Source organism: Pagrus major, chromosome 9 (assembly GCF_040436345.1).
Source record: "Pagrus major chromosome 9, Pma_NU_1.0".
NCBI classification, from domain to species: domain Eukaryota; kingdom Metazoa; phylum Chordata; class Actinopteri; order Spariformes; family Sparidae; genus Pagrus; species Pagrus major.
In genome coordinates, this window is record NC_133223.1 from 658,135 (window position 1) to 671,002 (window position 12,868).

At 40.0% G+C, this 12,868-nt stretch overlaps 1 long non-coding RNA gene across 1 annotated transcript; it reads left to right on the forward strand.

The window, feature by feature from the left end:
* The first annotated feature begins 7,056 nt into the window (after window positions 1-7,056).
* LOC141002728 (uncharacterized) lies at window positions 7,057-12,328 on the forward strand. Its single transcript, XR_012179647.1, has 3 exons — window positions 7,057-7,262; window positions 11,875-12,033; window positions 12,302-12,328. It is a non-coding gene; the product is annotated as an uncharacterized lncRNA (long non-coding RNA).
* The last annotated feature ends 540 nt before the right edge of the window (window positions 12,329-12,868 follow it).

Here is a 12,868-nt window from a genome sequence, read left to right on the forward strand (position 1 = left end):
CCTGTGGCGCTTCGTCGACGCAGTTTTTAGACTGCACTTGCTGCTGCAATGGCTGACAAACAAACTGAATGTGTGCTCAGTCACCTACAACGGCCTAGCCATGAAGCTATTGCTGCTCAAACCTTCAACACTACTACAAATTTTAAATAAATTTGAAAGAAACAAAGTTAAAACTGCTAAAAAACCAGTGCCAATTAACACCTGCCACCGTAAAACAAAACTTAACAAACACTAATGTTAGACCGAATTACTACCATTACTGCTAGCTTACACATTACCACTGCTGACCGAGAAAAAGCATCTAGGTGTTGTGTAAAACGATTTCTTGTACTGTCTGCTGATGCAGTTATTAGCTGTTGTGAATAAAACAAGTCAAAATTGTACTCACCAAGCCGTAAATTTTGCAAACCGCGTTTCTCCAACTCTGTGCTCTGCTCAGTTGTGTCTTCCAACCTTATGCTTCCAACAGGCATGACACATGGTCTGTTCATGCTAAACATGTCCAAGCAGGTCAGCCTTGTACTCAGCTTTTAACAAACACGGACAAGGATTTTTAAGTTGTCCTAACTGAATACACCTCTATATTAAGTTAAGGCAGAAATATCTGTTGAAAATGCATGTATTATTGAGTTAAGACTATTTTATTTATTTTCATTTAGACCAGCCTATTAAATTAAGTTATAAACTCATTATATTTTTTTTTTTTTAATGCAGGATAAGCTCTTGATTTTGAGCTATACTTACTAACCCCATGAATCATTTCTTAGAGTGTAGAACATAACTTGTGCTATTTTTTTTAATGAGAAGTCTTGAAAATGATTAATGCCTTTTCTTTACACTTCCAGCATAAACAAACATCCCATTACATTTCTTACACTTTACATGATGCAATAATAATAATAATAATAATAATAATAATAATAATAACAATAATAATAACAACAACAACAACAACTGAATTAGATAAGACTCTTGTTTATTGAATCTTGTGGAACACATGTAAATAACACTACAAATGTTAAGGTTTGTATGGCGTCTGGACCCAAATGCACGACTCAAACAACAGGTTTAAACAGAAAATAACAAGTCTTTAATGTTCAAATGTTCAAAACAAGTGCAAGGGGGAGGGGTGGTGCGTAGTCCCAGGATCCAACTGTGGCTCGTGAAGTCTCCAGTGAGGGTGAGAGTGTCTAGATGTAGCGTCTGCCACGGGGTAATGGCAGCGCTGCGGCACGGCACAGTGAGGTCCGTCTCTCGAGCGTACTCACACTGAGGGGAAACACAGGAGAGCAGGCAGCAGGCAGGCAGGTCCACAGGCAGGCAGGGCAGAAGCAAACAGGTGAACACGAGGCAAGCACAGCAATCTGAGGTGAGGTGGGAAAAACACAGCAGTATTAGCCACACAAGCTAACTACAGGACACAAAGGCAAAAACACAGAGGAGCCAGGATGCAAACAACCACGTGGACTGATGAAACAATCTGGCGACAAGTAGGAGGGAATCCAGAGGCTTTATAGAAGGGTTGATTACTGGAGTGGATTCACCTGGCGCTGCCTGTGGAAAGAGACCACGCCCACCTGCACACACAGAACAGACAGGGGGAGAGACACAGGAGGAATAATGCAGACAGGGAATGACAACACACACACACATAAAGGGAGGGCTGCCATGATGAGGATCATGACAACAAAAATAGTATACCGTTTATCATTTGTTTTATCAATAACAATATACAGTACAATTAGCATAAAAAACTATATACAGGAAGGACATCCAGAGATTTCTTGACTGATTATAAACACAATTCAGTGTTGGCCAACAGGTTAGGTGGTTGATGTCGGTGCGGTGCTGTTTCGGCAGTGATTGTCCTGTAGAAACAATCGCACAATTACTTATTTGATGCTAAATACAGATTTCAAGGACCTTGCAATTATTTTCAATATATTATAACACCACACCTTTGGATGCATTTTATGCAGTGACAAATATTCCGGAAATTAACTAGAAATAGCCTCTATTACATCGGAATCGGCCATTGTCAGTCATTTCATATCTACCAATTATACTTTTTTGGGGGGGTTAGCAAAATTTCACTTTCAGAGTAATTTACATTGTTTCACGTTTTCACTATACATTTTGACAGTAGTGTTTAAGAGCTCTACTTTCTGGAGTTTTTGTTGTACACCTTGGAGTACCTGGTGTAAGAGAAAGGAGTTCCAGCTCAGTGAAACTTTCATATTACTTACTTTTACTTCATATTACTCCTGTGACTGAAAAGTCCTCATCTTCATTTTATTGATTTTCTCAAAGACAACACAGGACTGTTGCTATGTAAAACATTTTAAAAAATAGATGTCTGGGGTTGGATGAGTGATGGGTGGCAAGCAATTATTTGAAGGGGTTGGTAGGAGCATTGTGTGCAGCAATTATGGTCAGTGTTTCCAACAATTCTACTGTGGTCAGCTTACAGTCAGATCAAGGATTAAAAAATGGCTTATTGGCTGATATGTAATAGTCTCAAGTGTAAGGCTAACATGTGACTGTTCCTTCGGGCCGTTAAAATTGATTGGATGAAGTTATTAAAGCCCTGTTGCAGCCACAGACAATGAATTTTTTTCCAAATCATTTTATATTTTGATTGCTGTCTGGATGTTTAGAGGTTTTCTGCAAATATAATAAAAAATGCTTCTGAACAGAATTACCAACCCCAGCTTTAAGAGCACTCGTATAATTAAATACACTATCACGCCATGCAAGATTTGATTTTAGAGCCAGAGCCACAAATGAAGTTAATTTAGTATCCTGGTTGGAGGTTAAACTAAAAATAGTTTTATAGATAAGAGCAACACTTCAACCCTGTTTTGTGGCTTGAGAAACATGGGCATAGTTATAGTCAGGTGGGGAGGCTTCATTTAATGGTAGAAAAATATTTGGTTTCAGCCATGTTTCACATGGGATGGTCATGTCCAGATTATGCTCAATAATCAAATCATTAATCAGTAAGGCTCTGGTGGACAATGATCTTATATTACTGAAGCCAAATTTGAGGGTTTTAAGCATATTGGACCTGCAGTTGTCAGTTATATGTTGTTCAGTGGAGCTAATGGTAGATAATGTATTAATTGGAATGAGGTACCTTTTAGTAATAGTATGTTTTGGTTGCCTATGCAGGTAGGGATAATGGGAAGCAGTAGTGATTAACTTTGTTATTTCGTTTTGTAAAACTGTGAAAGGCTCTTGCTCAGATATTTCCCCACGGTCAGAGGTGGAGATCAAAATTAGATTATTGTGATTTACACATTTAGAGGATAATTCAGTGAACGAGTGGCGAGGGAAGGAAACGTTGAGATGTTGTAAACTAAGCTACTGTTTTCCTGACTGGCCATATTAACTAGGCAAATAGACTCCACAACAGCACCAACTGTATCCCTAACAGGATCTCTATTCACCTGTGACCTGTCGAGTGCTACATCCCTAGTGTCAAACCTGCTTCAAACACCTGTCTATATTGCTCGATAAAATAGCAGTGCCGACTCCAATAGAAGGCCATCCACTCTCAGCAGGTGGAAGCGAAAGAAAGAGGGCCAGTTATCCATGACCAGCAGAATAACAAATGTTGTTTCCCTGAGATAACAAGATAATTTTCTCGAGAAAACAAACTTTGTATGTCATTAAAATGAAATTACTAGTGTTGTTAGTTCTGCAATTCAAGTAATCCGTTATTTAGTTACTTTTTCCTAAAATTAGAGAGAAAGAAAATCATTGAAGCATTTACTGTTTCTGTTTCTCTGGTGCTGCTGAGCAGGTGGCTGTGTGCCAGCGGAAGGCAAACCTACAGTTGTGTCAGAGCACATGCATTGCTAGCTAATTCAATGTAGTGTAGACAGCATTAACTTTGTGGAAATATTCCCATTATGTAGAATCTTTGGGCAAAAAGGGTACAACATCACTGTGAAATACAAGTTGTGCCTGGAGGATAAGTACTTATTGTATTGTTTTCATTGAAACAGCTTTGCCTAATAATGTATGCCTCTGCCCAGTTTGCTGTCAGAAAGTTAGTAAAATAAAGGGCTGTAAATGTTATATTGCGTTCATCATTCCTATTATGAGACTGCAGAGTTACTGATTGTGGGCCGTGAAGAAGGCTACAAAATGATGGTAGAGTCACTAGATTCAAAGGTACATGTACAGCTGGCTACACACTGTCTGGACAATACAACCCACATGCGCAACAAGTTGCACATGGCATTTACTGTCATTTTTGGTAACGCTAAAGTACTCTAACGTCTTACTTTTCTTGGTAGATAACACATTAACGTAACGTGTGGCATGATGGCTGTAGTATTATGCTGTGGCTGTTTTGCTGCCAGTGGATCTGGTGCTCTCAAGAAAGTAAACCGAATAATGAAGAAGGAGGATTATCTCCAAATTTTTCAGGAAAACCTTCAATTATCAGCCAGAAGATTGGTTCTTGGGTGCAGTTGAGAAAACACACATCAAAAATGGTAGAAGAACGGCTAATTCAATGTAGAATTGAGTTTTTGGAATAGCCTTCCCAAAGTCCTGACTTGAACCCCATCAATAACATGTGGACTGTGCTGAAGAAACAAGTCCGGGCCAGGAAGCTAACAAATATAGTTGAACTTCACCAATTTGATGTCAAGAGGAGTGGTTAAAAATTCAGCCAGAATTTTGAATGGCTATCAAAAGCACCTAACTGAGGTGAAAATGGCCAAGGGACATTTAACCAAATATTAGACTTACCATATGTATATTTTTGACCCAGCAGATATTGGCACATTTTCAAAAGACTGTCCACCCGGAGAAGGAAAATTGTCTCTGGCTCTGGGAAACACAAACACAAAAATGTCCACAGGATTAAAAACAAAAAACTAGACACATCACATTAATAAAACAATGATCTAACAAACTATTTTCTTCCCTGCTGTCTTAACAATCCTATTTAGCTTGTTTCTATTTACTAAGATCAGGTGCCAGTGCCAAACTGAAGTATTAAAAACAAGAACACTCACTATCAGACTGACATACACCTTTTCCAGGATGGACCCGAAATCCCTTCAGTTTCCTATCTAAAAACAGTCTCTGACTGGTTTTGCATCAAAAATGAATTATTGAACCAAACTTTATGACAAAGTAGCGTGTGGTCTGTGCCAAGACTCTGCTGCTGGCCTCACTGCTGCATAGAGTAGAACACGGGGAGTAGTTTATATAAAAAAACAGGGCAGAAGCAAATGTTCAAATGTGCAAAAACAAAAGGATGGTGGGGCCAGTAATGTAATGGGTGTATGCCCGATCAACAATAGGAACACAAACTACCATAGCAATCCTACCTGTCAGCTGTGTAAACAACAGACAACACAAGCTTATGTCACTTCAGAGCTCCTACTGGTGGTACAAATGCCAACAGAAAAAAAGCCCTTGAAAGAAGTTGACGGGTAACTCCCACGTGGGCAGTTCCTCTCATCTATTCCTTAGAACTGTTTGGTTCGAAAACACCTAATGTTTCCTTTGTCAGTTTGTGTTGTTCTCAGTTTTACTCAAGTGTTATAGTCCCAAATGAACGTAGCATATGTTTAGTATGAAAGACAATTCTTATCTCTTTTATTGTCTTTTTTCCTCCTCTTTTTACAGAATTTCACCAAAGCAGGTGAGCAGGAAGCAGCATGCTGTGATACCCAAGCTCAGTTAATAGAGAGAGGCTGCAAGTTGGATGAAATCATCTCCCCTAAGAATAATCTGACAATTGTCAAGGAAGATTCTCTGTCACCGCCATTCAACCAGCAAGAACCTGTCCAGCTGAGTCCACAGGAGATTAGCCTGACACTGCGACCCGGTTAGTGGAATCGGTTAAAGCTGTTTTGATAATTGAAGAATTGCATTGTTTGGTGTCTAGAGTACAGCCAGAGCAGTTAGCTGTGTGCTCCAAGGTCATTATTTTGATTTGTGAAGGAATGGGCGGGGCAAAATACATTCTGAAAATCCTACTGTGTTTGTAACACCACCATCATCATCACGTTGAATTTTCAATGGTTTGTTTGTCTTCTGTGTTTACAGGGCTTTCTACTACCTTAAATGTTTCTTTTAAAAGATCTCAGGGTTATCCAGTTGATCTCTATTACCTGCAGGTACCACCACCCAATACATTTTTAAATATGCAATTATTGTATCTGTCAAACAAAACATTTGTCTAACCCTAATGCCTGAGATATACTGCGTATGATCTCTGCCCCTGTATTTTGCATCCATTTGGAATGTTGACTGTGCACATCCTCAGAAATTAACACCACGTGTACAAAAGATGCAATACTCTAATGAACAGCAGGAACAGTGTAGGGGCAGTGTGGGGAAGCAAATACCCTTTTTTCTAAAGCAGTGGGTGTCAGCAAGCCACCAAACTGACTGATAGCTGTTTGTGTTTTGTGGCCTATTTTTGAAAATAGTGTTTTTTCTCATCATCAATTTCTCACATTGGCAGGACGAGGAAAACATACTCACCTTGATACATTGGCTAGCAATTTGCCTTGGAGTCTATTGAAATATAGCTTCTGTTCTTCAGCAGCCCCATTTTTCCTATAGTTTAGAGTTGTGTTTTACAATCATAAATAGGCCTACATGTTTGCAGCTAATTCAGTCTGATAATGTTGTGATCAAAAAAATAATGATTTAAACTGCATCCCGGCAGCTTGGTAATAACAGCTGATCAACATAGTAATGACAGAAGCAATCAAATTTCATACTGGTTCAGTATGCCAACTGAAACAAAAAAATACGTAATGGAAAGAAATATATGGAAAATTATGAAGTATTAAAAACTATTCAGGTGAACACAGACAATCAGACCCTGTGTAAATTGAACAGTATTCCCTATTATTTCAGTTTCCATATAATCACTTCTGTATACATCTCAATGGTCTAAAATGTTTGATAAACTTTTCATGAAGTTACCTCAAAGAAAGCAAAACAGGAAATACGAACTAATAACCATTTCTACAACTATACGGTTTGGTGCCTTTGTTGATAAGACGGTCTTACCTTACACTAACACCAACGAGAGGAAACTCCAGAAGCCATGTGATGAGAATTACCAACAGTGTCAGGCTGCCTTTGGCTACAGACATGTGCTTAGTATGACACCAACAGAGGAGAAGTTCAAGAAAAAAGTGACTGAGCAGTCAATTTCTGGGAACTTGGACTCTCCTGAAGGAAGTCTTGATGCCATGATGCAGGCTGCTGTATGTGGGGTAAGGACTAAACCATAGAGAATTCTATATATTGTGAGTAACACATCCAGTATGGGTTTATTAGTAGAAAACAATGACACTAAAATACTTTGTTTGGGTCCATTCAACATCATTACCATTGATAACACTAACACTCATGCAAAATTAACAAAGGCTATGCATTTTAACAGGCTGTCTAAGCTTAGCACAATGGCTGTGCCAGCTGTGAGCCCCAACTTACTGGAGTATGTACAGAAAACTTGACCAAATGACGTTGTCAAGACTCAGTAAGGCTGGTTTCAGGCGATGATTTAAAATGTACACCACACCATGACCAAATAATAATAAATATAATACTAGACCATAGAGTGTTTTTACATCAAATCTGTTATATTACAATACGAAATGCCTCTGTTACCTGCCACTGTTTATGATAAAGATGTGCACCACTCCTTTAATAAGAAATAACAATAACAATAATAATAATAATAATAATAATAATAATAATAATAATACTAATAATAATATCTATATATAAACAAGAACAACAAAAACAAAACAAAAATACAAGAAGACTTTGTGTCTGACACTCAGAGCGAGGAATTGAACAGTTTGATGGCCACAGGCAGGAATGATTTCCTGTGGGGCTCTGTGGTGCATCTTGGTGTCTAATTAGTCTAATGCAGAATGTATTCCTGTGGCTGACCACCACGTCATGGAGTGGATGGGAGCCATTGTCCAAGATGACATGTAACTTGGACAGCATCCTCCTCTCTGACACCACCGTCAGAGAGTCCAGCTCCACTCCCACAACGTCACTGGCCTTGCCTTGGATCAGTCTATTCAGTCTTTTTGCGTCCGCTACCCTCAGCCTGCTGCCCCAGCACACAACAGCATAGAGGATAGCACTGGCCCCTAGTTACACAATTTGTGTGAGAAGGAACCCCCTGGGGAACCCCCCACCTCAGCCACATCGTCAGCACTATGTTGATCAACCCAACAGAGAGGCCCAGGCAATCAGGGATGCCCTTGTCCGTCATGTGGCAAACCGACTTAACCTGGCAGCTCCCTAGAGCCATAAGGACAGGAAAAATGCAGCCATTCATCAGGACTACTTGATTATTATGTGGAAATGGACTGCATAGTTGCTCGGTCTTTCTCTGCTTGCTCCTGGTGTTGTCTCAGGAGGGCATCAAAGATGGTTGTCATGTCATCTGCTCTTGAAGTAGGCCTTGTGTGTGCAGTGGAACGTGTCCAGAATCGTTGCCTCCTTGGCGGTGCTGCTGATCTCTTGGGCTGGGATATGGCTGATCCATATCTGTCAACATCTGCTTAATAAGCCCATGGAGTCAAGTCTATCTGGTGACTCTTGTTCTAATTAAAGGGAGTCCAGTCCGGCTCCACTCCGTCACCGATAGGTTTCACTCTAGTCAATGTGTTTACTTCCACTGGCTCCGCTGCGTTGCGTATCTGCTCCGTCCCAGCTCCAGCAGTCCGGAGCCTTCTGGAGCAGATATGCAGGGCTTCAATTTCTGCCGGATGCCGGAGCACGACACTACAATTCAGCCGAATTCAGCACAGAGCAGACAGGAAGTCAGACACCGAAACAACAACATAACATCCGGTTAATTTTCATAATAAAACACTCCATGTTGACGCCAGCACAAAAAATCCCAAAAAAGAAACAAATCCAAGCACTTCTTCTAATCCTTTGGTTGGGAACTTTAGCCTTTCCCGTGCTACCGTGAGTTCTCTCAGTAATACCAAGCACACAGTTCTTGATTTAAGCCGTTTATTGCTTGAATCACAATGATAATATGGTCAGGGGAATCGAACGTGGCTTGTGTGTCTCAGACTGCGACTCATCCTGCAGCTTCCCCTTCTGCTCTCCTGAGCGTCTCCCCTGCATCTCCCATCTGAGGTCCAGCACGCTACTGCATATAAAGGGAGACAGTGATTACTAACCGGGTGCCAGCTCTGTCAATCACTCACCTGGTGCTGCTTACCTGAGCCCTCACCACCTCTCTCTCCCGCAGCTGCACCTTGACCACGCCCTCCTCCACAGGAACACTTCTTGTAGTTGTGTTTATAACACAAACGTATAACTGCGGTCGCACATGATTATGTAATTATGCAGGAACTCCTCGGTTTCGCAACTCCAGCTGTCCGGCAGTGCTGCGCCATGCTGGACTCAAAACGCAGCCGGTGGAGGTGAGGCGAGGGACGACGGAGCAAAACCATACCGGAGCCAATCCGCAACGGACATGCATCCAGTGGAATTCTAGAGTAATTTATCTAATAGTGGTTCTAGGAGTCATATGAGCATGTTATCTGGACCTAGACCTGCAAATGTATAGCACTGTACATCCTGTACTGTTCCAAAAACAGGACAGGCTTTAGTAGCCTACAACATTTTTTAACAGTAAGCACATACAGGAGCTATACCTGTCAACAAGCTGTGAAAAAGGGCTATACAGTACCGTCAGAATCAGTGTTGTCCCTGTAGGACGACAGCCCATACACTTCATCCCTTTAAATGTTCAACAATAATTTGATTGTTTTAATAACTTGATACCAACCTGAGCTGTTGATGGTAGAAGCCCAAAGATGTTACCATGGACCAGGGCCGGCCCTGGGCATAGGCAGTATAGGCAAATGCTAAGGGCGCCGTCATCCACGGGGGGCGCCGCAAACGGGGGGAGAAAAAATAATAATAATAATAATAATATTTTTTACCAGTGCTATTACTTATATTATTTCGAAATATTATATAAGCCCACAGCAACATAACTTCATAGCAAAGCCTATTAAATAAGGGAGAGGCCTTTCTTCTGGGTTCCTGGCTCATTGCACTGTACCTGCCCTCTGTGAGGGTGGGGGGCGGGGTCGAGAAACACAATGTCCAAAAGACTGAAACCATCCGGCGCCCAGGGAAGGAAAAGAAGGAAAGAAGAGGAAGAAACACGTGAAAAGGAAAAAGGTACAGTAACGTCAATGTGATGAAGTGAATGAAACTAATATGCATCGTAGTTACCGTTGTTGGAGCAGAGTGTTAGCTTGCTAGCTTACTTCGGACGATAGTAGCATTGTTTAATAATCAGTAAATAGCTGAGTCGACGTAAGTTAATGTTACTCCACCTTAAATTCATGAGGGACATTTGGAAAGTTAACGTTAGGCCCTTTCAGGTGTTATTTTAACCTGTTCACTGTTTTTTCTCTGCTTGTATCTCAGTTAAAATGCTCTGAGTTTTCCATCCACTTTATAAGTAATAGGGCAGTTGTAAGACTTTGGTTTATTGTGTCACAGTTTATATTTGTTAAAGTTTACATCAGTGTTAAAGTGCAGTTAAAGTGTATTACTGTTAATACTCCATACCTTAGCTTTCCCATATCATTCATAGGCTACATATATATATAGCTATATATAAGTTTCACTGCACTTTACTTTAGTCTATATTAGTCTTATGTATAGCACACACCAAGCATCTGTTTTTTATTCAAATGTAACATCCAGTGGTCACATATACTTCTCTTCTCTCTTCAGATGCACTTTTAAAGTATTTTAAAGTACCACCCCCAGTGACACAGCATCAGGTGCTCCTGTCCTCTACCTCAGCACACCAGAGTGACACAGCATCAGGACTAAAAGCTGCACCAATAGACCCTGCTGACTGGCCATCTCTTCTAACTGACAAAGTAAGAAAGGAGTTAGTTCACAGAGGACCATTTCAAATAAAAAACAGTTACACATATCCCAAAAACAAAGATGGGAGAAAGTGTCCACATGACTTTTTCAGTGGGGAAAAAATCAAAAGAAGCTGGCTGATGTACTCAAAAAAGAATGATAGCTTGCACTGCTTCTGCTGCAAAAGGTTTCCTCCCAAAGAATAGACTGTTTTTATTTTGTATGTAAATAGAATATTCTTTAATATGTTTGTGCAATACCTTATTTATATTGTATTTTTAATGTATCACTTGTTTCTTTCTTCAGTTTTTATTTGGTGTGATATTTTTGACTTAAAAGAAATAAAATCTTGAATACATACATGTAGTTTCTGTGTGAGTGTATGAAAATTGATTGTGAAATTGACTGCGATGTAAGGGGGCGCCAGCCAAAATCTTGCCTAGGGCACCAAATTGGTAAGGGCCGGCACTGCCATGGACCTATGGTCGAGGACTCTCTCCATTTCATCTAAAAACCTGAAAGGCCTTCTGTTTTTGCCACCAGCACCGCTCTCTCGTTTCTCTGACATGTACCTCTGCTTCAGACTCTTCCACTTGTTACGCAATATGGGCCAGGGTTTCTCAAATCCTTTGGCAACATTCCTTTTCTTAAGTCCTGGTAGATTGTGGCATTTCTTTGCTGTTTGCCATCTAAAATGGCTGTGATATTCCTTTTGTGAATGAGGCAGAGGAATTGTTTGGTCTCCTCTTCGGTCCACACGCACCTACTGCTTCCAGACATGTTTTCGCAGACACAGCTGATCAGTCATTTAATTAATTAATTAATTTATTTATTTAGTTATTTATTTATTGGGAGGTAGAGAAGTGTTTTATGAAATAAAACTTTCCTTTTAATTTTGCCTTTGAAGTCTTCTTGCTTACATGGCCCCTATCACATATTGTTGTTTAGGACAAAATAGGTTGGAGAAACAGCAGCACTAGGCTGATTGTGCTGACCACTGATGCTGGATTCCATATGGCCGGGGATGGAAAACTGGCTGGCATATTGGAACCCAATGATGAACATTGCCACATGGAAAACAACCTTTATACCAAGAGCACTGAGATGGTATGTATGGAATCACATGAGGTAATCTTAATCTTTTGATTGCCATGCTATTATAAGTAATGGGGAAAAGTAAGAAAATAAGACCAAGGTTGTCTTAAATTGAAACTACATCCATTATCGCTACACTGATTTCAAAAAATATTTTTTTCTTCAAAACACACCATTAGTAAGTTTTGTTCAGTGAATGGCAAGTCGTAGTTATTTAAAAGATATAACATGAGCATGAGGTTTCAAAACTTTCTCTGATTTCAGTGATTGCTGTTTGCAGGACTACCCCTCTGTTGGACAACTAGCTATGCAGTTAACACAAAACAATATTCTAATTCTAACAATAATCTCCCTGACAATGTAAGAGTTAACTACACCCCTAAATGTGATCATGCAGGACCAGCAATGGGCAGTGAAGGAGTTTGTGACAAAGTAGGAGCAGGAGAGATGATAAGTTATTGATGCAGTTTTTTTGTTTGTTTGTTTTTTAATTTTCATTCTAATGTTAATGTATAAAGTGCATGCAGTCCTTGTGAGATCAATTTCTGGTTTTAACATTGAAATGGGTGCTCCCCAAGTCTGGAGTCAGGAAGCTGGATTGTCAGCCTGTATAAATATTTGGCTATAGTTTTAAATCAGTTGAATCTGAATTTGTAAAACTAAACATAAATATATAGGCATCAATAAGTCATGTATTGATTATTGCTATTTATTAGCAAATGTTCAGAGAAGTTGTTGAATGCTATTTTAGAAGTCACCTGGCAAACTGAGTACACCTGCTTGGTGCAAAACCCTCACCTGAACAGTTTCTGGAAAGCAGGTGTCTGACTGATGGACACAGTACACA